The sequence below is a fragment of the Hyla sarda genome, chromosome 6, assembly GCF_029499605.1.
Source record: "Hyla sarda isolate aHylSar1 chromosome 6, aHylSar1.hap1, whole genome shotgun sequence".
NCBI classification, from domain to species: domain Eukaryota; kingdom Metazoa; phylum Chordata; class Amphibia; order Anura; family Hylidae; genus Hyla; species Hyla sarda.
In genome coordinates, this window is record NC_079194.1 from 107,623,780 (window position 1) to 107,651,188 (window position 27,409).

A 27,409-nucleotide genomic window follows, 5' to 3' on the forward strand; every position below is an offset into this window, starting at 1 on the left:
AGTGGCGGCAGCATGAGGAGAACATATAGTGGCTGAATGACACAGTGTGGAGTTGGCAGCAGCATACAGTGGCTGAATGACACACCCTGGAGTTTGCAGCAGCATGAGGAGAAAAAATAGTGGCTGAATGACAAAGCCTGGAGGTTGCATAAGCATGAGGAGACCATATAGTGGATGAATGACACAGTGTGGAGGTGGTGGCAGCATAAGGAGAACATATAGTGCCTGAATGACACAGTGTTGAGGTGGCGGCAGCATGAGGAGACCATATAGTGGCTGAATGACAAAGCCTGAAGTTGGCAGCAGCATGAGGAGACCACATAGTGGCTGAATGACACCGCCAGGAGTTGACGGCAGCATATAGTGGCTGAATGACACAGCCTGGAGTTTGCGGCAGCATGAGGAGGACATATAGTGGTTGAACAACACAGCCTGGAGGTGGCAGAAGCATGAGGAGAACATATGGTGACAGTATGAGACAGCCTGGAGCTGGCATCAGCATGAGAAGAACATATGGTGGCAGTATAGAACAACTTGGAGCAGGCATCAGCATGAGAAGAACATATGGTGGCAGTATAGAACAACTTGGAGCAGGCATCAGCATGAAGTGAACATATAGTAGCAGAATGAGACAGCCTGGAGCTGGTATCAGCACAAGGAGAACATATAGTGGCAGAATGAGACAGCCTGGAGGTGGCAGCAGCAGCATCAGGAGTCCTGAAAGTGATCCGGTGAGTGGTGTGGTGGGTGACAAAAGGAGAACAGCATTGTACCCGGTGATGAAGGTGGGTGACAAAAGAAGAACAACATTGTAGCTGAGGCAGGTAGGCAGAAGAAAACGGTCTCTTTTGAAAAAGTGTTAGTATACACAAGTAAGTATTGAGGATATGCATTATGTAAAACTTAACTTTGAATAATAAGCTTAGAATAAAATATATGGACCCAAACTTTTTTTAAATCCAACAAAAGGAAAGGTGTGCAAAAAACATGATGTGCCACTGACTCCACCAAGTATTGATGTGATGCAAAGACCTCAAAAAGGTGGATGGGAATAACGTTGAGCGTGAATATTCGAAATGCAAATTTTTACCACGAATATCGGCATATGGCGATTTCCTGAAAATTTAGTTCATAGTCATAGATATATATTCGTAATGACAAATATTCATTATTTTTTTTTTGTGCTAATATATGCAAATATGCAAATATTCATGAATATCGGCACTTCCAGTGGACACTGATCCCTCCCTTGTTTTAGGTGAAAGATATAATTGGACATACGCTCAATGTGAATTTTATTACAAATTTCCGCATGGAAAAGAAACAAGAACAAACATATCGAATGTGCAAATTTTGCGAACATAGAACAAATATTTGTCCATATATTCGCAAAATATCCCAAATTAGAATATGGTCCCTGCCGCTCATCACTAGAAGTGAACAACATATGGTGTATTGTAACCGGTGGGGGTAAAAACTTTCCCTGTAAGGCCCTACACTCGCACTATTAATTCTCTTCTTGGCAAGTGTTACTTGCCCTAAAAAAGGCGGCCCCACACAGGAACCCCTCACTATTTCCACCTGCAAACACTACCATTTCCCAGGGCTTTTAGGTAGAAATAGGGATTGGTTCCTGTGTGGAACCGCCCTTTTTAATACGAGTAACACTTTCCTCGAAAAGTTGGAAGGGAACAACGTATTGTCCATTGCAGCAGGTAAGGGTAAAAACTTTCCCTGTAAGGCCCTACTCTTGCCCTATTAATTCCCTTCTTGGCAAGTTTTACTCACCCTAAAAAGGGCAGCTCCACACAGGAACCTCTCTCTATTTTCACCTAAAAACCCTGGGAAATGGCAGTGTTTGTAAAGGGAAATAGGGAGAGGTTCCTGTTTTAGGGCGAGGAACACTTACCAAGAAAGGAATTAATAATGCGTGAGTAGGGCTTCACAGGGGAAGTTTTTACCCCCACCAATTACAATGGACCATACACTGTTTCCTTCCACATTTTAGAGGTCTTTGCCTCACATCAATATTTGGTGGTGTAGGTGGCACATGGTGTTTTTTGGACATCTTTCCTTTTGTTTGATAACAAAAAAAATTGGGTACATATATTTTATCTTAAGAATATTATTAAAAATTAAGTTTTACATAATGCATATCCTCAATACTTACAGTACTTGTGGTCTGATGCGGAGGAATGTCTGTAACTGGGGAGCAGCACCTTAAATATGTTTTGCACTATCCATATTTGTAAAGTTTTGGTGTGGCACCATGGTCAATCTACTCAGTCAATCTAGTCAGTTTGTCCTCCCTCTCAGTGGGTGTAAGAAAAAGGCCCCCATTTTGTGCCTGTAGCGAGGGTCCAATAAGGTGGAGAGCCAGATGTCATCCCGCTGCCGAATGGTGACAATTCGGCGGTCACTATCCAAGCAAGTGAGCATGCATTGTGCCATTTGTGCAATTGACTCGGAGGGACTCCCTGCCTCCATCTCCACTGCATACTGTCACGGTGTGTCTGGGTCTTGTGTCTCCCCTACCTCATAACCCTCTAGCTCCTTTAGCTGCTCCTGCTCTTCCTCTCCTGTCAGATGACTAGAAAAACCGCCCATCTCGCGAAACCTAAACTGTGCTCCAGTGTGCCCCTCCTCCTCCTCCTCCTCCAGTTCAGCCCCCACAGGGCTCATGTGGCCATGAGATGTAGGCACCATGTCTCCAGTGCCCTGACTAGCCATTGTTTCCAACATGTGTTGTAAGAAATGAAGCAGTGGAATGATGTTGTTCATCCCATAATCCTGGCGATTGACTAATAATGTGGCTTCCTCAAATGGCCCGAGCAAACGCCATGTGTCAGGTATGAGCTGCCACTGGTTGACATTGAAGTCACACAGGGGAGTACCCCTATCCCCTTGGATCATCAAGAAATCGGTGATGGCTTTTCTCTGTTTGTATAGTCGGTCCAACATATGGAGGGTGGAATTCCAACATGTGGAAAAAGTCTCAAATCAGACTATTTTGGGGGATGCCGTTCTGACGCTGCAGCTCAAGGAGGGTGTGCTTTGGGGTGTAGTGCAGGCAAATTTTCCTTCCCATTGTTAAGATGTCTTGCAGATGGGGTAACACTTCAGGAACCGCTTGACAACCAGATTGAACATGTGTGCCATGCAGGGCGCATGTCTCAGGCTTCCTTGTCACAGCGCAGACAAGATGCTCTTCTGTTGTCAGTCACCATGGTTCCCATGTCCAGTTTTCATCGAGTAAGCCATGATTCGATTTCTTGATGAATGACTTTTAGCAGTTCCTCCCCTGTGTGACTCAGTTCGCCAAGGCAAACCATGTGAAGAACAGCGTGACACCACCGTGCCCTGCACACATGGTATGCTGGAGGGGCACTGAGACTTGTCCGTGCAGTGGAGGCTGAGGACATGGTGGAGGATGAGGAGGCAGAGTTTCACACTGTTGCAGGACCAATGGCCTGAGAGCGTGGAGAAGGAAGCAGAGTGATCTGTCCAAGTTGCTGTTGTGGCTGTGCAGGAACCACATTCACCCAGTGGGCCATAAAGGACATGTATTATCCCTGATTGTAGTTACAGCTCCATAAGTCGGCATGCCGTGCACTTTGATACACACCGACAGGCTCAAGGACTGGCCAACCTTCTTTTCCACAAAATTGTGCAGGGCTGGTACTGCCTTCTTCCAAAGAAATGACGGCTTGGTACTCTCCACCTCGGCTTGGCACAAGCCATCAACTCTCTGAAAGGGGCAGAGACCACCACTTGAAAAGGCGAGGGTTTGCAGCACCAGCAATTTGGACAGGAGCACATTCAGCTTCTGCACCGTTTGATGAGTGAGCTCATACTGTTGTCTCTTGGACATTGCTTTACCAATTGATTGCTGGAGGAATGACTGACTTTAAGTAGGAGGAGCAGGAGCATCTGGAGCGACAGAAGATGGGTCACACAGCTCCCTTCGGCTGAGGTGGTGAAGCCTTGGCTGGCTAAAACAGGGAGCGATGTGCCACTGGGTGATGCAGCAGGCTGGACCACCACATCGGAGCCACGGTTCTCCCAGGCTTTATGGTGATGCTGCATATGTTGACGCAGGGCCGTGTTGCCAACATTTGGACCTTGGCCATGCTTCACCTTCTGCCGAAACATCTTACAAGTGGTCAGGATAACCGCCTCCAGATGTCTGATGAAAAACTGCCACAACACAGAGTAACTGATTTTCCCACCAACAGTACGCACTGATTGACTACTATTGCTGCCGACTCCAGCAAACCCTGTTTCACTACCTCCCGGGAAGGTAGGCTGCCGCGAAGAAGGTGGTCTACCCCAGGCATGTTTGACTCTAGACTTTCCATGTCTGCCACCATGCTGACTGTCAACCTCACGGGCAGCCTGCAACCCTCTTTTCCTGATGATGATGAAGCCCCTTCTGCATTCGGCTACCAAGTGCGATCGGCTTCATCATCATCTATTTGTGTCTGCACATCACTGATGTCCTCCTCGAGTTCCTCAAAAGTGTCTGCTTCTGGAGCCTGAACGCTCGCAACACCACATCCCACTCCACTCTCTTCACACACCACACACACACCGTACACACCAGTGCTGCAGCACACAGTCGCTGTGTACTACACCCAAAATTGCACTTTCTCTTTCAATCTCACTCCCTTCCCTATCAGTGCTTCTAGGCTGGATTTCGGCTTGACGTGATTTCGCTGATGTGATTGGGAGTAGTGTTGCTCGCGAATATTCGCAATTCGAATATTATTCGCGAATATCGCATATTCGCGAATTCGCGAATTTCGCGAATATAGCGCTATATATTCGTAATTACGAATATTCGTTTTTTTTGTTTTTTTGTTTTTTTTTTCACAGTACACATCACAGTGATCACCCCTCTCTGCTTCCAGCTTGTGTGGTGTAAAGAAGGCTGTAACTGTGTGAGACTGGCGTGCGAAAATTCGCATGTGCGAAAATTCGCATATGCTAATTTTCGCATATGCGAATTTACGCGAATACTAATTTTCCCGTATATTGATTTTCGCATACGCGAAAATTCGGGCATATAACAAATATGCGAATATTCGCGAATATATGACGAATATTCGTCCATATATTCGCGAATATTCGCGAATTCGAATATGGCCTATGCCGCTCAACACTAATTGGGAGGTGAATCGCTGCTGTAAAAATGCTTTTCTGTGCAACACACAGTGCTGTCTGTCCCCCCCCCCCCCCCCTCTCTCTCTCTCTGCAATAAAATGCTGAAGTGGCTGGCTGCAAGATGGCTGCCAATTATATAGGGCCATGACATCACAGAGGTGACTGGCTGCTGATAGGCTGCATGCTGCATATGATTAAGGGTCACCCCGCCTTCCCAGGATTCCTTTCCCCATGTTATCACATGTGGATCTGCCATTTTAGATGCCCTGGAACCTGGACCGCACTAAATGGAGTTTAATGAAGGGTTTTTGTGCTATCCAATCACAGTAACAAATTCAGATTCGTCAGATTCCATTCGCTCATCCCTACTAACAAGTTCTGCATTAACCACTTAAGGACATAAGGCGTAAAGGTACGCCCTGGCTCCCAGGTACTTAAAGGGGTACTCCGCCCCTAGACGTCTTATCCCCTATGCAAAGGATAGGGGATAAGATGTCAGATCGCCGGGGTCCTGCTGCTGGGGACCCCCGGGATTGCCGCTGCGGCACACGCTATCATTACGGCACAGAGCGAGTTCGCTCTGCGCGTAATGACGGGCAATACAGGGGCCGGAGCATTGTTACGTCACGGCTCTGCCCCTTGTGACGTCACGGCCTGCCTATGGGAGGGGGTGTGGCAGTCGTCACGCCCCCTGCCATAGACTTGCATTAAGGGGGCGGACCGTGATGTCATGAGGGGCAGGGCCATTATGTCACACTGCTCCATCCCCTGTATCGCCCATCATTACGCGCAGAGCGAACTCGCTCTGGGCAGTAATGATAGCACGGTGCCGCAGCAGCGGCCCCGTGGGTCCCCAGCAGCAGGCCCTGGCGATCTGATATCTTATCCCCTATCCTTTGGATAGGGGATAAGATGTCTAGGGGCGGAGTACCCCTTTAAGGACCCAGGGCATACCTGTACGCCTTGGGAATTCCAGTCCCCGCTGTTCACCGGGGGGGGGATGGGGGGGCAACCAAAATGCCTCATATTGGTCTCCTGTGACCCGGTGACCCAGAGAGTAATGGCCATCGTGCTGTCCAAGACACCCACAATACCCCTGAAGGTATAGGAGTGAGGTGGCTATTGGTCAGTCAGAATCGACCAACCAATAGCAGTCCGGGGATGGAGGGGGGGGGGGGGGGTTAAAGTTCTTTCCCCCCGCTCTGCCCACCCACAAAATCCGGGCAGGATGGGGGAACTATGCTGTGAGCGGCGGCGGCAGGCGGTGATGAGGTGTGGCTCCCTCGTGTGGCTCCCTCGTGCAGACTACGGAAACCTGTTAGTTGTTGCCTAGCAACATCTGGAGGCATACAGTTTGGAGACCACTATACAGTGGTCTCTAAGCTGTAGCCCTCCAGATGTTGCAAAACTACAACTCCCAGCATTCTGGGATTTGTAGTTTTGCAATATTTGGAAGACTACTGTTTGGAGATCACTGTGCAGTGGTCTCTAAACTGCAGCCCTCTGGATCTTGCAAAACTACAACTTCCAGCATGCCTACACAGCAGTTTGCTGTCTGGGTATGCTGGGATTTGTAGTTTTGCAACATCTGGAGGGACACAATTTGGAGATAACTGTGCGGTGGTTTCTAAATCGTGGCCCTCTAAATCTTGCAAAACTACAACACCCAGCATGCACGAACAGCAAACGGCTTGCCTTCGGTTGTTGCTGCAGGTGATCAGTACATGCTGGGAGTTGTAGTTTTGCAACAGCTGGAGGCGAACTGGTTGGAAAATGCTGAGTTAGGTAACTGAACCTAACTCTAGGTTTTCCAACCAGTGTGCCTCCAGCTGTTGAAAAGTACAACTCCCAGCATGCACGGTTTGTCAGCGCATGCTGGGAGTTGTAGTTTTGCAACAGTTGGAGGTCCCCCCCATGTGAATGTACAGGGTACATTCACACGGGCGGATTTACAGTGAGTTTCCTGCTTCAAGTTTGAGCTTTGGCAGAAAATTTACATAATAGCACATAATAAAGGGTACACTACATATACACCCCCTTACACTGTCCCACCTCCCCCCCCCCCAATAAAAATGAAAAACATCATACTGCAGTGTTTCCAAAACGGAGCCTCCAGCTGTTGCAAAACAACAACTCCCAGCATTTCCAGACAGCCACTGACTGTCCAGGCATGCTGGAAGTCAAGCAACAGCTAGAGGAACCCTGTTTGGGAATCAGTGGAATAGAATACCCCTATGTCCACCCCTATGCAATCCTTAATTTAGTCCTCAAATGCACATGGCGCTCTCTCACTTCGGAGCCCTGTCATATTTCAAGGAAACAGTTTAGGGCCACATATGGGGTATTTCCGTACTCAAAAGCAATTTAGTTACACATTTAGGGGGGGGTTTTCTCCTTTTACACCTTATGAAAAGGAAAAGTTGGGGGCTACACCAGCCTGTTAGTGTAAAAAAAAAAATAACACTAACATGCTGGTGTTACGCCATACTTTTTATTTTCACAAGGAAAAAAAGGAAAAAAAGGTAAAAGGAAAAAAAGACCCCCAAAATTTGTAGCGCAACTTCTCCTGAGTATGGAAATACCCCATATGTGGGCGTAAAATGCTCTGCGGACGTACAACAAGGCTTAGGAGTGAGAGCGCACTATGTACATTTGAGGCTTAAATTGGTGATTTGCACAGGGGTGTGAACCCATTTTGGAAACTACACCCCTCATGGAACGTAATAACGGGTATAGTGAACCTTAAAACCCCACAGGTGTTTGTCGAATTTTCATTAAAGTTGGATGGGAAAATGAAAAAAAAAAAGTGCTGGTGTTACCCTAAATTTTTAATTTTCCAAGGGAAAATAGGAAGAAAAAAAACTAAATTTGTATTTGTATCTGGTTCTTCTGAGTAAGAACATACCCCATATGTGGATGTAAAGTGCTCTGCGGGCAAACAAAAATTCTCAGAAGAGAAAGAGCGCCATTGGGCTTTTGGATAGAAAATTTGCCCAGAATTGAAGGCCACTTGTGTTTACAAAGCCCCCATGTTGCAAGAACAATGCACCCCTCCCCCCACATGTGACCCCATATTAGAAACCATACCCCTCATGTAATGTGATAAGGGGTACAGTGAGCATTTACGCCCCACAGGTGTCTGACAGATTTTTGGAACAGTGGTACTTGAAAGTGATAAAATTAAATGTTTCATTTGCACAGCCCACTGATCCAAATATCTGTCAAACGCCAGTGGGGTGTAAATACTCACTGCACCCCTAATTAAATTCTGTGAGGGGTGTAGTTTCCAAAATGGGGTCACATGTAAGGGGTCCACAGTTCTGGCACTATGGGGGGGGGCTTTGAAAATGCACATGGCCCCCGACTTCCATTCCGAACAAATTCTCTCTCCAAAAGCTCAATGGCGCTCCTTCTCTTCTGAGCATTGTAGTGCGCCAGCAGAGCACTTGACATCCACACATGGGTTATTTCCATACTGAAATTCTCCTATTATCCCTTGTAAAAATGTAAAATTTGGGTAAAAACCAGCATTGGTGTTAATGCTCACCGGACCCCTTGTTACGTGCCTTTAGGGGTGTAGTGTTTTGTTTTGTTTTTGCTGTTATAGCACGATAGATGCTTACTAAATGCTAATCTATTTTACTTACAAGCAGGGAGCTTCAAAGTTAGAAAAATTCTAAATTTTGAAATTTTTCATGGTATCGACAAAAATTTACCACTATACCAAAGTAGAATATGTCATGTAAAAACAATCTCGGAATCAAATTCATAAGCAAAAGCATCCCAGAGTTATTTATATTTAAAGAGACAGTGGTCAGATGTGCAAAATAGGATCAGGTCCTTAAGGTGAAAATGGTCTTGGTCCTTAAGGGATTAAAGGGATACTCCCCCGCTAGGCATCTTATATACATGAATGGAGGGGGCGTGGCATGACTTCACGAGTGGCATGGCGTGAGTTCACAATCAGTGCTGCCGAAACCCAGAATTCGTTCACAATGCTGGGTGCTGCATGGAGATCGTATGGGTCCCAGTGGCAGGACTCCCGCAATCAGACATCTTATCCCCTATTCTTTGGATATCCTCAAATCATTCACTGTAAAGGTGTGCTGAATGTGAAGTGCCAAATAAATTATCCAACAATTGTTTGTGTGATCCTGGCTCTGTGATGGAGCAATGTAAAATAGATCTAGATCTGAGCTACATATTTATATGCATTGGTCAGCACTACCACTATCTAAAAGGAACTTAATGTTGACAGATCCTACCTGTTGCCCAATTTCAAGGTATAAAAAGATTGACCATGATGGATTTTTTTTCTAAGGACACAGCTTAGCCAAAAATGCCACCAACCCCTTCCTCCTTCTCCCTTCAAATAGCTCCATCTAATAGTAGCCTTTTATTGAAGGATAGTTGATTTATTAAAAAAAAAAAAAAAATAAATAAAAAAGAAAAAAGAAAAATAAATTAAGAAAAAAAAAACAATTAATACATAACAACATGCTAATCTACTATAAAGGCTGATATGCTACATCAAATGTATGCTCAGTAGTTGAAGCACACTCTATCAGTCCCCTGAGCTACAAATTGAGCAGCAGGCTTTCTCAGCTACTGTATAGTTTATTGTTAGTAACTGTTGGGTCAATTGGGTTGAGATTTAAGTCATATTATTTAAGTTTGTATTCTTTCAAGAAATTGCATGCAACATATTTTATTTTAATTTAACCACCTGTTCTAGATAAACTGTGAGCAAGCTCTTCCGCTCGGCTTGAAATAGTAGAGACAAAAACTGTAGTTAATGTTGAGCCAATTAAACAAGGGATGAACAAAAAGAGTGTTCACATGTTCAGCAGCTATAGTAAAGCGTTCAGTGATAGCAGAGTATTCAGTGAGCCTTTACATGATGATAGATCGATAGATATGAGAGATAGATAGATAAATAGATAGATGATAGATCGATAGATAGATATGAGAGATAGATAGATAGATAGACAGCAGTCAGATAGGCAGATAAAAAGATAGATATGGAAATACATAGTTGATAAATAGATACCTAGACCGATAATTAAATAGGTAAAATATAATATATTACTATAACAACTACAAATATAATATAGATAAATAGGTAAGTAGATTGATCGATAGATATGGAATACATAGTTGATAAATAAATAGATACAAATCGCTAATTAGATATAGATAGACATCCACACCAAAAAAGTCTTGCAGCACTCCAAGGCTTGTGAATCTAAAGTTTAGCTTATTCAGCCAAGGTTATTTGCAACTTTTTGGCCGCCCACATGCAGCCTTTTTCAAGCATGAAAAAGGCTGCATGTGGGCGTCCGAAACGTCACAATGAACTTCGAGTGAATAAACTACACTTTAGATTCCCAAGCCTTGGAGTGCTGCAAGATTTTTTGGTGTGGATATCCTATCTAATCTCTGACTTAGGTTGTTATCTGCTTGCACCCATCATACCTCTGGCATATTTGTGGTTGTGCTGCTTCTTCCTGCTTTGTCTAGATAGATAGATAAACCAACGATTCACAGAAACAGCACTACCAGGGTGCATTGATGTACAGTACAGACCAAAAGTTTGGACACACCTTCTCATTCAGAGTTTCCTTTATTTTCATGACTATTAAAATTGTAGATTCACATTGAAGGCATTAAAACTATGAATTAACACATGTGGAATTATAGACATAAAAAAAAAAAGTGTGAAACAACTGAAAATATGTCATATTCTAGGTTCTTCAAAGTAGCCACCTTTTGCTTTGATTACTGCTTTGCACACTCTTGGCATTCTCTTGTTGAGATTCAAGAGGTAGTCACCTGAAATGGTTTTCACTTCACAGGTGTGCTGGTGTGGAGTAGGAGGTGTGATGGTGTGGGGGTGCTTTGCTGGTGACACTGTTGGGGATTTATTCAAAATTGAAGGCATACTGAACCAGCATGGCTACCACAGCATCTTGCAGCGGCATGCTATTCCATCCGGTTTGTGTTTAGTTGGACCATCATATATTTTTCAACAGGACAATGACCCCAAACACACCTCCAGGCTGTGTAAGGGCTATTTGACCAAGAAGGAGAGTGACGGGGTGCTATGCCAAATGACCTGGCCTCCACAGTCACCGGACCTGAACCCAATCGAGATGGTTTGGGGTGAGCTGGACCGCAGAGTGAAGGCAAAAAGGGACAAAAAGTGCTAAGAATCTCTGGGAACTCCTTCAAGACTGTTGGAAGACCATTTCAGGTGACTACCCCTTGAAGCTCATCAAGAGAATGCCAAGAGTGTGTAAAGCAGTAATCAAAGCAAAAGGTGGCTAGAACCTAGAATATGACATATTTTCACACTTTTTTGTCATGTATATAATTCCACATGTGTTAATTCATAGTTTTGATGTCTTCAGTGTGAATCTACAATTTTCATAGTCATGAAAATAAAGAAAACTCTGAATGAGAAGGTGTGTCCAAACTTTCTGTACTGTAGGTGCTTGCAAACAAACAGTCTTGGTCCAGGAATCTTTGGATACAAAAGAAAAAATATTTGCAGCACTCAAACAAGGTTTAAAGTGAAAAAAAAAAGTGGAGCTTTATTCCATCCAGAAAGCAACGTTTCGGCTGGCTCACCCTGCCATTATCAAGCATGCTAATGGGACCCGCCCCGGTCTTGAGTCCAACTAGGTACAACCAATGGAAAGATGACTGCAGCACACCGGAGTAAAAAGGGAAAAAGTGACTTTTAATCCATGAACAGGCAAGCACAACGTTTTGGTGTTCGATAGATAGATAGATAGATAGATAAAGGTTTATTTGGCATCATTTACTTTTCTCTCTTGTGATGATTCTGAAATAACTAACTGACAATAAGTGTTGCTCGCGAATATTCGCAATACGAATTTTATTCGCGAATATCGCATTTTCGCGAATTCGCGAATATTCGCAAATATAGCACTATATATTCGTAATTACGAATATTCGTTTTTTTTTTTTTTTTTTTTCACAGTACACATAACAGTGATCATCCCTCTCTGCTTCCAGCTTGTGTGGTGTAAAGAAGGCTCTAATACTACTGTGTGAGACTGGTGTGCGAATTTTCGCATATGCGAATTTCTGCTTGCACAGGTTTTCACATATGCAAATTTCCGTATATGGTAATTTTCGCATGCGCGAATATTTGCATATGCGAAAATAAAACACGAATATTCGCGAATATATGGCCATATATTCGCGAATATTCGCGAATTCGAATATGGCCTATGCCGCTCAACACTACTGACGATATGTCCTATATGTAAAATTATAGCGGAAAAGACTATGAAGCTGTTTGTTCTGTATAGATGACGGGTGATCCCTCATGACTATTACTTCTGGTAGGCCCAACCCATAGTCATATACAACTTTCTTCAGGCTATGTTCACCTGGTGGATATTCCACTGCGGAAATTCTGCAAAATTTTAAAACCTCATTCAATTTTGCAGATTTGCGGGCAGAATCCAATTGAGCTCTATGAGGCTTTGTTTTTTGGCAGAATTCTGTGTTTTGAGCACACAGAAATTCCGCCAAATTGTAGATATTTCCCCATGTGAATAGAGCCTAATGATAAAGATGGTAGAAAAGAATATCTAACTATTAATTTACAGTTTATGGGGTGCATTGTTGATGTTGGGAATGCTTACTCCCACTATAGCCTCTTCAGTGGTCATCTGCGCTCGTCCATGCAATGCAGTACGTTTAGTAGTGGCAGTGCAAGAAACAGCAGTATTGCAATAGTAGTAGTTTACTTCAACTAGTTCAAGAAGTTTACTTGAGCAGGACAAGGTTGCAGTTCTTTGCACCAAAGCTAAAATAGCAGGGGAGATCCAGGTACGAGCACAGGTAAACACTGAAGAGGCTTTAGTGCTTCAAATTGCTCATTGGCGAAATGCCCATTAATCACTCATGTAATATTGATGGCCATAAAGGCCATAAAGTTTTACAGGCTTGATAACCCTTTACTGTACATTTTATCCCAAAATACCTAATATGATTTCCATACAATTCATAATATCAATAAAGAATATGTGCTCCTTTTTTATACTTTTGGCTGCCTGTTATAAAATATTGTACTTGGTGACAGTGTGAAATCATCTTGATCCCTGCTGATAAAATACAAAAAGGTTATTTCGTTTCGGCAATAAAAACGACGATTCATTATTAAGATTTAAAACAATTAGCTTAAAATATTGTTTGAACGCATTCACTTCCTGAGCTGGCACATTAATGAATAAATATAATTAGAGGCTGTTGGAAAAAAAAGCCTAATTTTTGTTCTTGATATATGTCATCAATTGTGTATTTGAAATGGAATCATAAAATCCAAAGCTTTGTTTAATCACAAATGTCAAAAATTATTAGGTAATAACTACCACCAAACGAAGCAGAATAAAAGACAAAAGGCTCCTATTTAAATTGCCTTTTATTCCACTTTGGAGAAGGATTTAGAGGTGTCACGTTTAGAGAGATGGATAAAAGGTCACCAGAAGAAGGGTTTACTTTTAATGTCATAATAATATTATTATTTTTTTTTGTATAGCACAAACATATTCTGACGCACTCCAATAAGAAATACATGAACATGCCAAAAAGTTCCACAATATTTCTCCTGCTTGTTAGACTACTATCACCCTTTCAATGTTAGTATTACTTAAAACATTAGTTTATACCATAGCCACCTCACTCCTATCCCTTCAGGGGGATCGTGGGTGTCTTTGACAACAGCGAACCCCCTTATATTCCGGGTCCCCATAGACCCGCATGACCCGGAATCGGCGCAAATCGCTGGTGTGAATTAACCAGCGATTTGTCTGATGACCCCATGGGCATTTGCGCGGGGTGCTTGCTGATAGATATCAGCAGTCATCCCGGTCCGGTCCCCGCCCAGTAAGGACAGAAATTCCCACGGGCTAACAGGTACGCCCTTGGTCCTTAAGTACCAGGGAGCAAAGGCGTACCTGTACGCCCTTGGTCCTTAAGTGGTTAAGGCCAAGTTAATGTCAAAGTTATGGTAACATGTGGAAACCCATGGTAACAAACTGCTTGTTTAAAAACACACTCCGCTAACGGATTATGTAAGCTTTTTGACACTAAAAGTGCCTAAAGCATCCTTGGTTGTTGGCAGATGTCAGTGGTGTTAAAATGCACACAGAGGTATGAGAAGAAGCAATGGCTTTTTCCAAGTGTTCCAAAAATTCTCCCTTGTAACAGGATTGACAATAGTGTCTAAAAATAGTGAAAAACAGTGAAGCAATCGCTTTTATAAATGTTAAAAAGTTGAAAAAAATTAAAAACATTTTGCCTATTAGGAAGTTTCAACAGCTTTTGAGTCTAGCAAGTGAAGATGCCATAGATTTTTTTAAGCTGTCAAAAAATTCTCCTTTTTGTATGAAAAGGTTTGGCTCGTAGTACCAACAGCAAGAGTGTTACTTGACTGCTGATAGTTGTAGCCAGTGTACAGCTCGCTGGGGTGGACTGGTTGGGGTTGTAGTATCCAGCAGACAACAGGCAGTGGTGGAGACTGGTGGGAATTGTAGTAGCCAGCGGATAGCAGACAGGGCTAGACCTGCAAGACATAAATTCTCAAATAGATAACTGACTGGATGGAGGAGGAGGACAAAACACTGATGAGGACAAGACAGAAATTGCACTGCCTGTGGAGGGGACTTGACTGCTAGACAGCTGAAAGGGATCTGGAGGAGCAGCAGCAGGGGCAAGGTGTCTCAACTGTCTCACTAAGCTTTGTGATACTGCTCCATATGCTGTAGTTAAGTAAAGGAGTAGTTCCTATACTCATACTCTGGCCATGGATTACTTTATATTTACAGACAGTGCCACGACCAGACACGTACACTACCACCTGACTGTGCCTTTCCTCTGGCAGTTTTTTTTAGCCTACAGATGCAACAGTGTCGCTGTCAGCTGAGCTGATTAGACCAGCAGGCCTTTGTCTGTTATGTTTGACAGCTGTTCCTGCCCTACCTCGGCTATGCTCTTCTTTGCTGACAGTGCTGGTAGTACCACTACCCTTTTTATTGGCAAAGAACATTACAGATATTGATTAAAAGGTATTTAAAGGTTATTTTTATGCATCTGAGGTGATTTGTCACTCCCCTACTAGTCAACCTCCACAGTCAACATCAGAAATGTGTATTTATGTTAATCCCATCTACAAATGTTATGTTTCTTTTGTTTTGTTTTTTGGTGCACTGTACCCAAATATACTGCCATATCAGGTCAATGTATAGGGCAATGGAAGCAAGCTTCGAATTTGGCCCCCATTCTCAAAAATCCATTTAATATATGCTATGTTTTTTTTTATTAAACCCAGAAAAGACACGTAACTTAGCTTTAGATGGCTATTCTGCATTCACTCTCAACACTATTAAATGTATAGTTATTGTCATGATCATGTCATGTATGGCAGGGAAGAAGTGTGCCCTACATTTTGCTAAAGCTGCTTTCCCTGCCTACTTGCAAAGATACCCTAGTGGTTAATCAGAAGTTGTAGCCGGTACATACACAGCCCTAATGTGCTGGGGCATAAGAGTCAAAATAATAAACAAATTGTGCACGATCAGGGTACATGTCAAAAACACAAGGGGTAAACAGAATGATGACCAACAAACAGGACTAAGGACCTGATACACAGCAGGAATGCAAAATAGCAACTAACAGAAATATAAAGGCAAGATATAGCATACTGACAATCAGTCCAGGAACCAGAGACAAGATAAACAGTAGACATGATAATATGAACAAGACTGGACAAGAGGGTAAATATAATACAGCTAAACAGGACCAGGATATTCAAGGGATGAATGGGTTAACTGATGGTCAGACACCATACAGGTCAGGAATAATAGAACACAATTCACACTAGACATATACAAGAAAACCTTCAAAAGACAAACTTCATAATGTGGAGGAATACAGGTCAAGATTCAAAACAGGAATACTAAATATGGAACACTGGACAGAGAACTGGATTAGTCTGAACATACTCCAAGAACTAAACAGGAATAATTAACAAGAATCAAACAGGACTGACTACAGAGAAATAATCAGGACGTATAACAAAATACAATGTGAACATGAGTCTAAACAAGGTACACTAAATATATACAAAGAATAACCCTAAATTCCTGAGCAAAGTACAAACATAACAAGGCTAAAATCTAGATACACAAATACAGGATAACAAGCCATGGCAGAACTCATGATACATGTGCACAGACTAAGGTGCTATGTGTAACACAGTGCAATTAGCAGTAAGAGCTGGGTCTAAATAACCCCACTCGGGGCCCTACTGTCTGGAAACATTAACACTATCCCGGCCAAAGCACACAACATGAAAAAACTGGTCAGGCATGAAAATCAGGTGTGAATACACACCAACACAGAAAAACACTGAATTCAGACATTACAGTTATTTTAAACCCAAGTAGAAATACTGTATGTTTAATTAAACCCAGAAAATAAACATAACTTGCCCTTAGATGGCTATGCTTCATTCACTCTCCATGCTTTTCAAAGCATATTTATGTTAAATCCAGGTAGAAATACTATATGTTTGATTAAACCCAGAAAATACATGAAAAAACTTAGCCTCAGGCTAATTTTACATGGTGATCAATTTTTGGAATATCAGCCTGCAAAACATTGAAAACAAAGGGAAATTTTGTTGTGTGACCATAGCCTAAGATGTCTATTCCCTGTTCACTGACAACACTTGAAATGCATAGTTATGTTAAACTCAGGTAGAAGGACTATATGTTCTATTAAACCCAGATAAATACACCTAACTTAGCCTTAGATGGCTTTTCTGATGTTCACTCTTAATGCTTTGAAATGCATTGTTATTTTAAACCCAGGTAGAAATACTTTATGTTTGATTAAAGGAATAGTGCAGTGAAAAATAACTAATCCCTATCCAAAGGATAGAGGATAAGTTATACATTGTGAGGGGTCCAAGCGCTGGTACCCCCCGCGATCTCCTGCACTGGGCCCTGGCAGTTTGCAACAACATTTCATGTTAATTTTCAACGCTTTAAAATGTGTAGTTATGTTAAACCCAAGTAGAAATATTATATGTTTGGTTAAACCCAGAAAAAACACATAATTTGGCCTAAAATGTGTATTCCATGGTCACATCACTTTTAATACGTATTTATGTTAATATACAGGTCATCCAACTGCTTTGCTCAGTGTTCTAGGTATTGTAATGTGATAGATTTTATGGACTCCACCAACTGAACACAGAACTGTCAGGTGACAGGAGGTCACTGTCTGAGGTCAGCCAACTGAACAATGATTTGCTCTGCTTGTAGTGTGCTCTGCTGATTTGCTCTGCTTATAGCTTTTATAGACTAGTTCACTGCTGGCTGGGATTTATAGTGTACCAACTGGACACAGCACTGCAGGTGACTCTGTCACTGTCTGAGGTCAGTCCACTAGTTAATGCTTTGCTTAGCTTGCTTTGGAATTCTATAGGATCTGTGAAAGCTTTTGGGGATTAGTATTCCTTGCTCTTTTTCTCACTTTTCTCTCTCCAAAGTGGGGGCCGCAATGAAAGGCATGGGGCTTTATTAGCTTTTTAAAACTACCCCTATGCTGTGTCCTCGTTGGCCTGGGAGTTATATTGCACATAATGTAAAGCATTGATTTGATAACCTGGGGTCATGTGATATTGCTGATTGCTGCAAGGTATACTGGGCTACCCATCTCAGTAATTCCTTCTTTAATTTAGGGGCCAAAATGCGTTCTTGTTCTTGTCTGCTATTATTGCCAGCGTCGCCAGGCTTGAGCAACAATGTTTGTAAGTTGGGCGAGCCACCACCACCCCAGAGTTCTGAGAGAGGCCGAATTCACCAGGCTCTGCTCGCTCATCTCTATTTAAAAGCCACACAAACACAATATGATATTCTGTCTTCATTTGTAAAATAACACACCATTATTTGGTTGAGAGAGATGATGCTCAGATGAGCAATTTATGGACTAGTAATTGTGTTTTCACTTGATTGTTTCCAAAGTGTTGACTTAACACTGACAAAGACGCAAAGTGACTTGTGATGATAAACAACATTCTATAAATGCTTTTAATAGGTCAATACTAACACCCATTTATTCCATTTTCAAAGGAAAGGATTTTTTTAACCACATGACCTGAAATTCTTTTTATGTTATTTTAACATCAAGTTTAATAACAATTACATATGCATGATAACCGCTGATTTACATGTATTATTTGACAGAGGACATTGTTTCATTTCCAATGCTCTATGCTGGATAAAGGAGATGGCATATTTTACTGTCACTGGGTAATCTCCTGGTTTTAGCGTTGTGGTGAGCCTGCTGAAGCATAGCAAATAATGGGGTCAATTTACTACAGTATAAGATAATAAGTGCGGCTAATGGAGCATTGACGTGCAACGATTTGAAGGAGCTGTTTATTATTTTATATGCATTATTTTATTTATACCATTTTATTTACATAAAAGCATATTTTGGACATTAAGCAATCACAACACATTTGCAGGTAGATGATCAATTTAAATACATGGAATTGCAGAAGATGGCATCTTAAAGATGCAGATTATACATGAATTTCAAAGAATTCACAAAAGGGGCATACTGGGCACTTGGGTAATGACATAGTGAGTGGGTTATTTTTATGTGAGTATTTTCAGGTCCAGATCACAGGGAGGTTAAAAAAAACTGCAATGAAGCCTCCTCCTCCTTATAGCTCCTTCCAGCTCTTCACAGACACTCCCAGTTGTCAATATTTTCATCAGCTAATAGTTTCCTGTCGTAGTCATGTCTCTTAATACTATCCCTAAAGCTAAGCGGCTGATTGGCCCTTGACAGATCCCTTTCCTGCTGTCTGGGTATGGAGAAGTACATCCTGGATCTAGCCACAACCACTGTCCCTACATGCTTGGATGATCAACCCTAAAATGGGGCCCCCAACTGGCAGATGGTCCCTATGCTGGTCTAAGTGCACAGGGTGTCAGGAAAGTCAGACGTGTCAGGTCAGCAAGACACAGGCAGATAAAGTACAAAATCCGTAGACAAGGGGTTAACCAGTGACAACACAGAAACAAGAAACAGAAACAAAAGGGCAGCATAGTACAAACTCACAAACCAGCAGCAGAGTCAGGACTGTTACGCCGAGTGCTCCGGGTCCCTGCTCCTCCCCAGAGCGTTCGCGGCGTTCCTCTCTCTGCAGCGCCCCGGTCAGACCCGCTGACCGGGAGCGCTGCACTGACATTGCCGGCGGGGATGCGATTCGCATAGCAAGACGCACCCGCTCGCGAATCGCATCCCAAGTCACTTACCTGTCCCGGCCCCCGGCTGTCATGTCCTGGCGCGCGCGGCTCCGCTCCTTAGGGCGCGTGTGCGCCAGCTCTCTAAGATTTAAAGGGCCAGTGCACCAATGATTGGTGCCTGGCCCAATTAGCCTAATTACCTTTCACCTGTGCACTCCCTACTTATACCTCACTTCCCCTGCACTCCCTCGCCGGATCTTGTTGCCTTGTGCCAGTGAAAGCGTTTAGTGTTGTCCAAAGCCTGTGTTTCCAGATCTTCTGCTATCCATATTGACTACGAACCTTGCCGCCTGCCCCGACCTTCTGCTACGTCTGACCTTGTCTCTGCCTAGTCCTTCTGTCCCACGCCTACTCAGCAGTCAGCGAGGTTGAGCCGTTGCCAGTGGATACGACCTGGTTGCTACCGCCGCAGCAAGACCATCCCGCTTTGCGGCGGGCTCTGGTGAATACCAGTAGCATCTTAGAACCGGTCCACCGGCACGGTCCACGCCAATCCCTCGCTGACACAGAGGATCCACAACCAGCTAGCCGAATCGTGACAAGGACAATGAAGGGTCAAATCTTAAGAACAACTTCAGATCCAAAAAAAGGCAAGGTCAGCTAACAGACAAACAGTCTGAATCCTAGAAAAGCTGAGTAGAACACAGAATGTAGTGAGGCTTCCGAGTAGACCAATCACAGGCAGCAGTGCCACTGTGAAGGTGATTGGTTTAAGTCAACTGCCAGCAATGGGATATTATAGAACATTTCTGTTTAAATAAAATTTGGGTTACAGTCAGCAGTGTTTAACCTCTTAAGGACGCAGGGCGTACCTATCGATATTACGATATTACGATCCAGGCAGGAGCAGTGGAGTGCCAATAACACTGATCAATGCAATGCTATTGCATAGCATTGATCAGTGTCTGCAATCAGACAATTGCATGTTTTAGTCCCCTATTGGGGCTATAACAGAGCAAAAAAAAAAAAAAGTGTAAAAAAAATTGTTAACAAATGTGATCTAACCCCTCCCTAATAAAAGTCCACCCCCCTTTTTCCCATTAAAAGAAAAAAACAATGTAAATAAAAATAAATATAAACATATGTGGTTTCGCTGCGTGCGTAAATGTCCAAACTATAAATATATATTGTTAATGACAGTCAATGATGTACACGTAAATAAATAAAAAAATCCAAAATAGCGTATTTTTGGTCACTTTTTATACCATAAAATTAGGAATAAAAAGCGTTCAAAAAGTCAGATCAAAACAAAAATGGTACCGATAAAAATTTCAGATCACGGCAGAAAATGGCGTTTTTTATTTTGTCTCACAAATATTTTTTGGGAGGTTTTGTCGCATATTTTTGGGTAAAATGACTGATTTCATTACAAAGTATGATTGGTGGCACAAAAAATAAGCCATCATATGGGTCTGTAGGTGCAAAATTGAAAGGGTTATGATTTTTAAGAGTTAAGGAGGAAAAAAAACGAAAGTGCAAAAATGGAAAGATGCTCAGTCCTTAATGGGTTAAGCTCTTTAATACCATTTTGTAGCCATGTGTATTCTTATTCCAGCACTGTTTTTATTTAATTGCAACTTCCATATCAATATTATTTATTGATGGAAATTCCTGCTCCTAAATAGTCAGTTGGGTGGTCCTCCTCTGTAATTGACAGCTATCTAGGTAGGACGGCCCACTTGACTACTTAGCCCAGAATGAGCAGAGAATAAATGACAAGTTATACTGGAACTTTTCCCTCAAATCTACATATCAATCTGCCCAGCTCCTGCTGCTCTATGCCATGCTGCCTGCAAACTGGACTGTATTTTCCATGTAACTAGTTCCTCTTAAATTGCTCAAAGGCATCTCCTTCTTTTTATATTATATCACATCCAGCATTCCACATCCTGCAATCGCCTGTAATATTCTATGATGATATCAGACTTCTCATGCCTTTTCCTCCAGATCCTAAAGCACCTTTTTCCAAATCCCCTAATACTTGCCTCCTGGGAGTTAAATCTATTGTTCTTTTGTTCCCCAAAGTTCTAAAGAAATTGAATTGTTTTCTTTTTGTGCTGATATTTTTCTGCAAAGTTGCATTTCGTGACTTGAACTGGCAGAGTCCTCATACCGTAAAATAAACAGAAACAAATATATTTATCTTTCACAGACAATGGACTGTCACAATGATTTGCCAACAAGCCATAGAAAGTGTTGGCCATTTTGACCCCCAACATCCTTTACGGTTGGGAGTGTGCAATCCTGTTGAATAACATTGTCCTTAGATCAATGGAAAACGGATTCATGAACAATGTCTAGGGAGGAAGCTTTGAAGGTGGGTGAACCAGAGCAAGTGTATACACAGCACAGTCCACTGGTGATGCATGTAGACTGATATACAGACTGCAATTTTGTTTTTAGGAATGTCCTGCATCATTACATGGAAAAATATTTTAAGGATTAAAAATATTACAAACATTTATGTATGACTACACTGCAGGATTATGCAATGTCAAGAAAATGAATGTGCCTTCAGGGGCATTAAGGCTACTAAACAATAGTTTATAAACACAGGTTTCAGGCAAACTCTCTTCTATTCTTCAAGTGGGCGGGGGTCACTTTATTATAGATGTATGGTTCAAGGATCAAAAGTTTATCAGCTTTTCATCCAATGTTTAATACATTGTGTACTTTCCGACAGTTCACACATTCCACTCAGCATGTGTCCTTGCATTTTTTTGTAATCCATTTGCAATTTTTTTTTTCAAACCAAACAAAGACCATTGGACTCCTCAAATAAACTATACGCTTAACCGATTGATATATGTAGAGACCTAGCTGTAAACACAATTTAATAATCATCTTACATGACTATACATCTCATATTTATCTAAATATGAAGAAGAACAGCACATCCACCGGGTCAATTAACTCCAAAGATAAGCGCACACAGATTCTGAGGCCTTGGTTAGGGGCCCACACATTTAAACAGCAAAAAGACTCTCCAGTACTCAAAAAAAGTGTTTTTTTTTACAAAGGCAACATTTTAACTGGCTCAACCCAGTCTTTTTTCAAACAATGTGCAATAATCAGTACATAGCAGATATAGGGTATCAATCAGACACCATAAAGTGCATCAATTAATTTATAAATATCAATAAATTCATTTGCATGAGCATAAATATAAAATGCTCTCATATTAAAAATTGCTCTGTACACAATCTCATTTAACCCAGTGTAGAAAGTGCAAGGTTTTTTTTTCCATTGTGTTCTATTTCTTTTTTTGGTCTACATCTGCAAATTTTTGCAGGGTTTTTTTGCAGTTTTTTTTTTACAAGTTCTAAATTCCGTCATTTTGACCTTTTGGTCTTGCTAGCCCGTTTTTAGAAGTGACGGATGCAATGGTAACATATTTATTTTCTGCATTTTTTTAGTTTTTGCGCAAATTTTTCCACAAATGGTGCAAAAAAACACGCAACACTAGACCACCTCCCGACCAGGTCTAAAAAAAAAAAGACGTACTACTCCTGTCTGTTTGTCAAAAATAAAAAAAAACATTAAATTAACATTGAACATTTTATCGTTAAAAAAATAATAATAAAAAATTATTTTAAAAAAGATGCAGTAGTGATGGAAAAAAAATTGTGTTGAAAAAAATTTAGCTTTTTAGCTATAAAGTTTTTATACATTTTTAAACTGGAATTAATTTATGTGTGCGGGCAGGGCACTAAAAATGTAGCTGACAATAATAAAAATGTTGTGTGTGTGTTTCACTTTTTTTTCTTTATTTTTTACATTTTTTAGGTAGTACTACTACTCCCTGCATGGAACAAACTGTTCCATGATGGTAGTAGTAGTACCTGTACTAATTGACAGATCACCCATTGCGATCCTCCTGTGTAATGTATAAATGCGGCCGGACACTCTTCTATGGTCCCCTGCACTGCCGTATATATACACCTATTCATATTTCCCGCAGAGTACTGTGATTGACCAGATGGTTACAGCCAATCACAACTCTCTGTGTGAAATATGAGTAGGTGTATATATATGTCAGTGAATGGGACCATAGAAGAGCGGCCGACCGCATCTATACATTATACAGGAGGATCCCAGCAGGTGTCACCCGCTGTGATCTATCCTTAACTGCAGGTACTACTGCTCCCAACATGGAGCACACTCTGCTCCATGCTGGGAGCTGTAGTACCTGCATGAATAGATGGATCGCAACAGGTGTCAGAAGTTACACTCGCTGCGATCTGTCTATTAATGCAGGTATTACAGCTCCCAGCATGGAGCAGAGTGTGCGCCATGTTGGGAGTAGTAGTACCTGCGATCGCCCTTTCTATTGCAGAGATGTGGAGCGGCTCTATATAGCGCTGGCATCTCTGCACTATACTCCGGCCAGACAGTGATATGAATAGAACATCACTCATTCATATTTCCCTCTGAGAGCAGGGATTGGCAGCAACCATCTGGCCAATCACCACTCTGGGCGGAAAAATATGAATGAGTGATGTTCTATTCACATCACTGTGCAGCCGGAGTATAGTGCAGAGATGTGAGCGCTGTATAGAGCCGCTCCACATCTCTGCTATATTATGGACAATTACATTGAGTGTTACAACTGACACCCGAGGCGATATGTCTATTAGTGCAGGTACTACCACTTCCAGTATGGAACAGTCTGTTCCATGCTGGGAGTAGTAGTACTACCTAAAAAAAAATGTAAAAATAGAGAGAAAAAAAACAAACACACACTTTATTAAAAATGTATCAAAATTTTGTTATAAAAAATATACATTTTGTTAACTATATTTTTTCCCATCCCTACGGCATCCTTTTTTTGTGTGTACCCAAAAATGCAATTTCCACTCAAATGAAAAAAACGTATGAAAAAAAAGTAGAATCCTAGCCTTAGAAGCAGGATAGATATGATCTGAAAGCAGGGTAGAAAATGATCTGGGTGCAGATCTGCGTAAAATTTATCATGGTCACTGCGACAATATGGTAAATTTGGAGCAGCACCGCCCAAAAAAATGCATCTAGACAAACCACAAAAATGATCTAGCCAAGACCATTATTGATAAATAACCCCCATAGTGCTTAAATAAGAGGACATATTATTTAAACAAATCTACAATTACCTAAAGGGGTACTCCACCCCTAGACATCTTATACCCTTTTCAAAGCATAGGAGATAAGATTCCTGATTGTGGGGATCCCGCCGCTGGGGACCCCCACGATCTCGGCATCAGCACCCCAGACATCCGGTGGTGGTGACTGGCGATGCGGGGTGGAGGCTTGTGACAACACGGCCATACCCCTCAATGCAAGTCTACGGAAGGGGGCGTGACAGCCACGCTGCCCCCTCCCATAGAGTTGCATTGAAGGAGCATGTCTGTGACGTCACGAGCAGGGCGCTGCCGTGATGTCACAAGCCTCCGGCTCTCCGACGCTGCACCCGATGCTCTAAAAAAATGCTGGGTGCAGCAGGGAGATCCTTTGGATAGGGGATAAGATTTCTGGGGGCGGAGTACCACTTTAACACAGAATCCATGTGTGATCAGTAGACCTAGTAATTATATGGGGCAGGGAATGATCACTTACCAAATTCATCAAGCATAAATTCATAATGCCCGTAACCTTAAAAGCATGGTGTATCCTGAACGACGCATGTGTGCTAGCACCTCGGGATCGCTCAGGTCGGAAGAGAACTCGAGCCAGTAGGATTGCCCACAGTAAAGCCAATGAAAGCATTCCCTTCATTACTGTCATGGAAACCCCCATAAGTCTCTTCTATACAAGCGCAGTGCTGCACTTGAACCCGGGGGCAGCCATATTTCAAATGGGTAAAAAACCCTTTCAGGGGAATCTAGCATACAGTCAAAAAAATGCTTTGATGCTAATGCCCAATATTCTCCGGACAGGATTGAGTTAGCTGTCTTCCTATTAAGGTTGGTACTAAGGATTTTGCCAAAAAGTTTTTCATACAAAAATGAGGTACCTTAGAGGAGATGTACATCTATGTGTCCCACCACGTTTGACATGTCCTGGAATGGTGGTGAAACATAGATGATGTCTTCCTTTTCTGGAGAGGGGATGAGATGGACAGGATTTTCATTGGTACCTATATAGTATATATCCGGACATTAGATTTACAGTGACTCACTCTCTACAGTCAGTTAATTTTCTGAACATTTTGGTGATGATCAGGGATATACTTTTGGCTGCTATCCTCTTTACAAAAAAAAAAAAAAAAGAAAATTGCAATACAGTAATAAAGTATGAGAGTTGTCACCTGAGATTGATGGTAAATTCCTTTCTGATTAGTCAGATGCTCAGGGCCAAAAGAAATGTGGATACAGATGGAAGGCTAGAAGGAGTACTGGACAAAATGACTGACAATTTTAAAGCTAGAGGGTACCATAAAGAATTGATACTATGACAGAATACGAAAGTGAAAGGACTGACAGATGATATGCGATATGATGAGTAGTACTGAGGACAAAAAAGAAGTGTCAAGGTCCCATTTGTGATGACCAACAATGATCTCTCAGATGACAAAAGTGATACGTAAACACTGGCATTTAGTAAAAAATTGCTTACCGTATATACTCTAGTATAAGCCGAGTTTTTCAGCACGATTTTTCGTGCTGAAAACACCCCCCTCGGCTTATACTCGAGTGAACTCTCCACCCGCAGTGGTCTTCAACCTCCGGACCTCCAGAGGTTTCAAAACTACAACTCCCAGCAAGCCCGGGCAGCCATCGGCTGTCCGGGCTTGCTGGGAGTTGTAGTTTTGAAACCTCCGGAGGTCCGCAGGTTGAAGACCACTGCGGCCTTCGACATCATCCAGCCCCCTCTCACCCCCTTTAGTTCTGTACAGTACTCGCCTCCGCTCGGCGCTGGTCCGGTGCTGCAGGATTGTCCGGAGAGAAGGTCGTCCGGTGGGATAGTGGTTCCGGGCTGCTATCTTCACCGGGGAGGCCTCTTCTAAGCGCTTCGGGCCCGGCCCCAGAATAGTCACGTTGCCTTGACGACGACGCAGAGGTACGTTCATTACCAACGTACTTCTGCATCATCGTCAAGGCAACGCCTCTATTCTGGGCCGGAAGCGCGGAGAAGAGGCGCCCCCGGTGAAGATAGCAGCCCGGAACCACTATCCCACCGGACGACCTCCTCACCGGACAGTCCTGCAGCATCAGACCAGCGCCGAGCGGAGGCGAGTACTGTACAGAACTCGATGATGTCGAAGGCCGCAGTGTTCTTCAATCTGCGGACCTCCGGAGGTTTCAAAACTACAACTCCCAGCAATCCCGGACAGCCGATGGCTGCCCGGGCTTGCTGGGAGTTGTAGTTTTGAAACCTCTGGAGGTCCGCAGGTTGAAGACCACTGAGGGCGGATGATGACAAGAGGATGATGAAGGGGGGGTGTGGGATGATGACAAGAGGATGATGAAAGGGGGGTGTGGGATGATGAAGGGGGTTGGGGATAATGACAAGGGGATGATGAGGGGGGGTGTGGGATGATTACAAGGGGATGATGAAGGGGGGTGGGGATAATGACATGGGGATGATGAAGGGGTGTGTGTGGGATGATGATGAAGGGGGGTGGGGATGATGACAAGGGGATGATGAAGGGGGGGTGTGGGATGATGACAAGGGGATGATGACAGGTGATGATGATGAGGGTCTGGATGATGACAGGCGGTGATGATGATGAGGATGTTAATGACGGGGGTCTGGATGATGACAGGGGGGGATGATGTATTTCCCACCCTAGGCTTATACTCGAGTCAATAACTTTTCCTGGGAATTTGGGTTGAAATTAGGGGCCTCGGCTTATACTCGGGTCGGCTTATACTCGAGTATATACGGTAATTTGAAAATATTCCTCT

General features: G+C 42.7%; 1 pseudogene; it reads right to left on the reverse strand.

The window, feature by feature from the left end:
• Positions 1 to 15,397: 15,397 nt before the first annotated feature.
• On the reverse strand, positions 15,398 to 15,538 carry LOC130277963 (U2 spliceosomal RNA; annotated as a pseudogene).
• Positions 15,539 to 27,409: the final 11,871 nt, after the last annotated feature.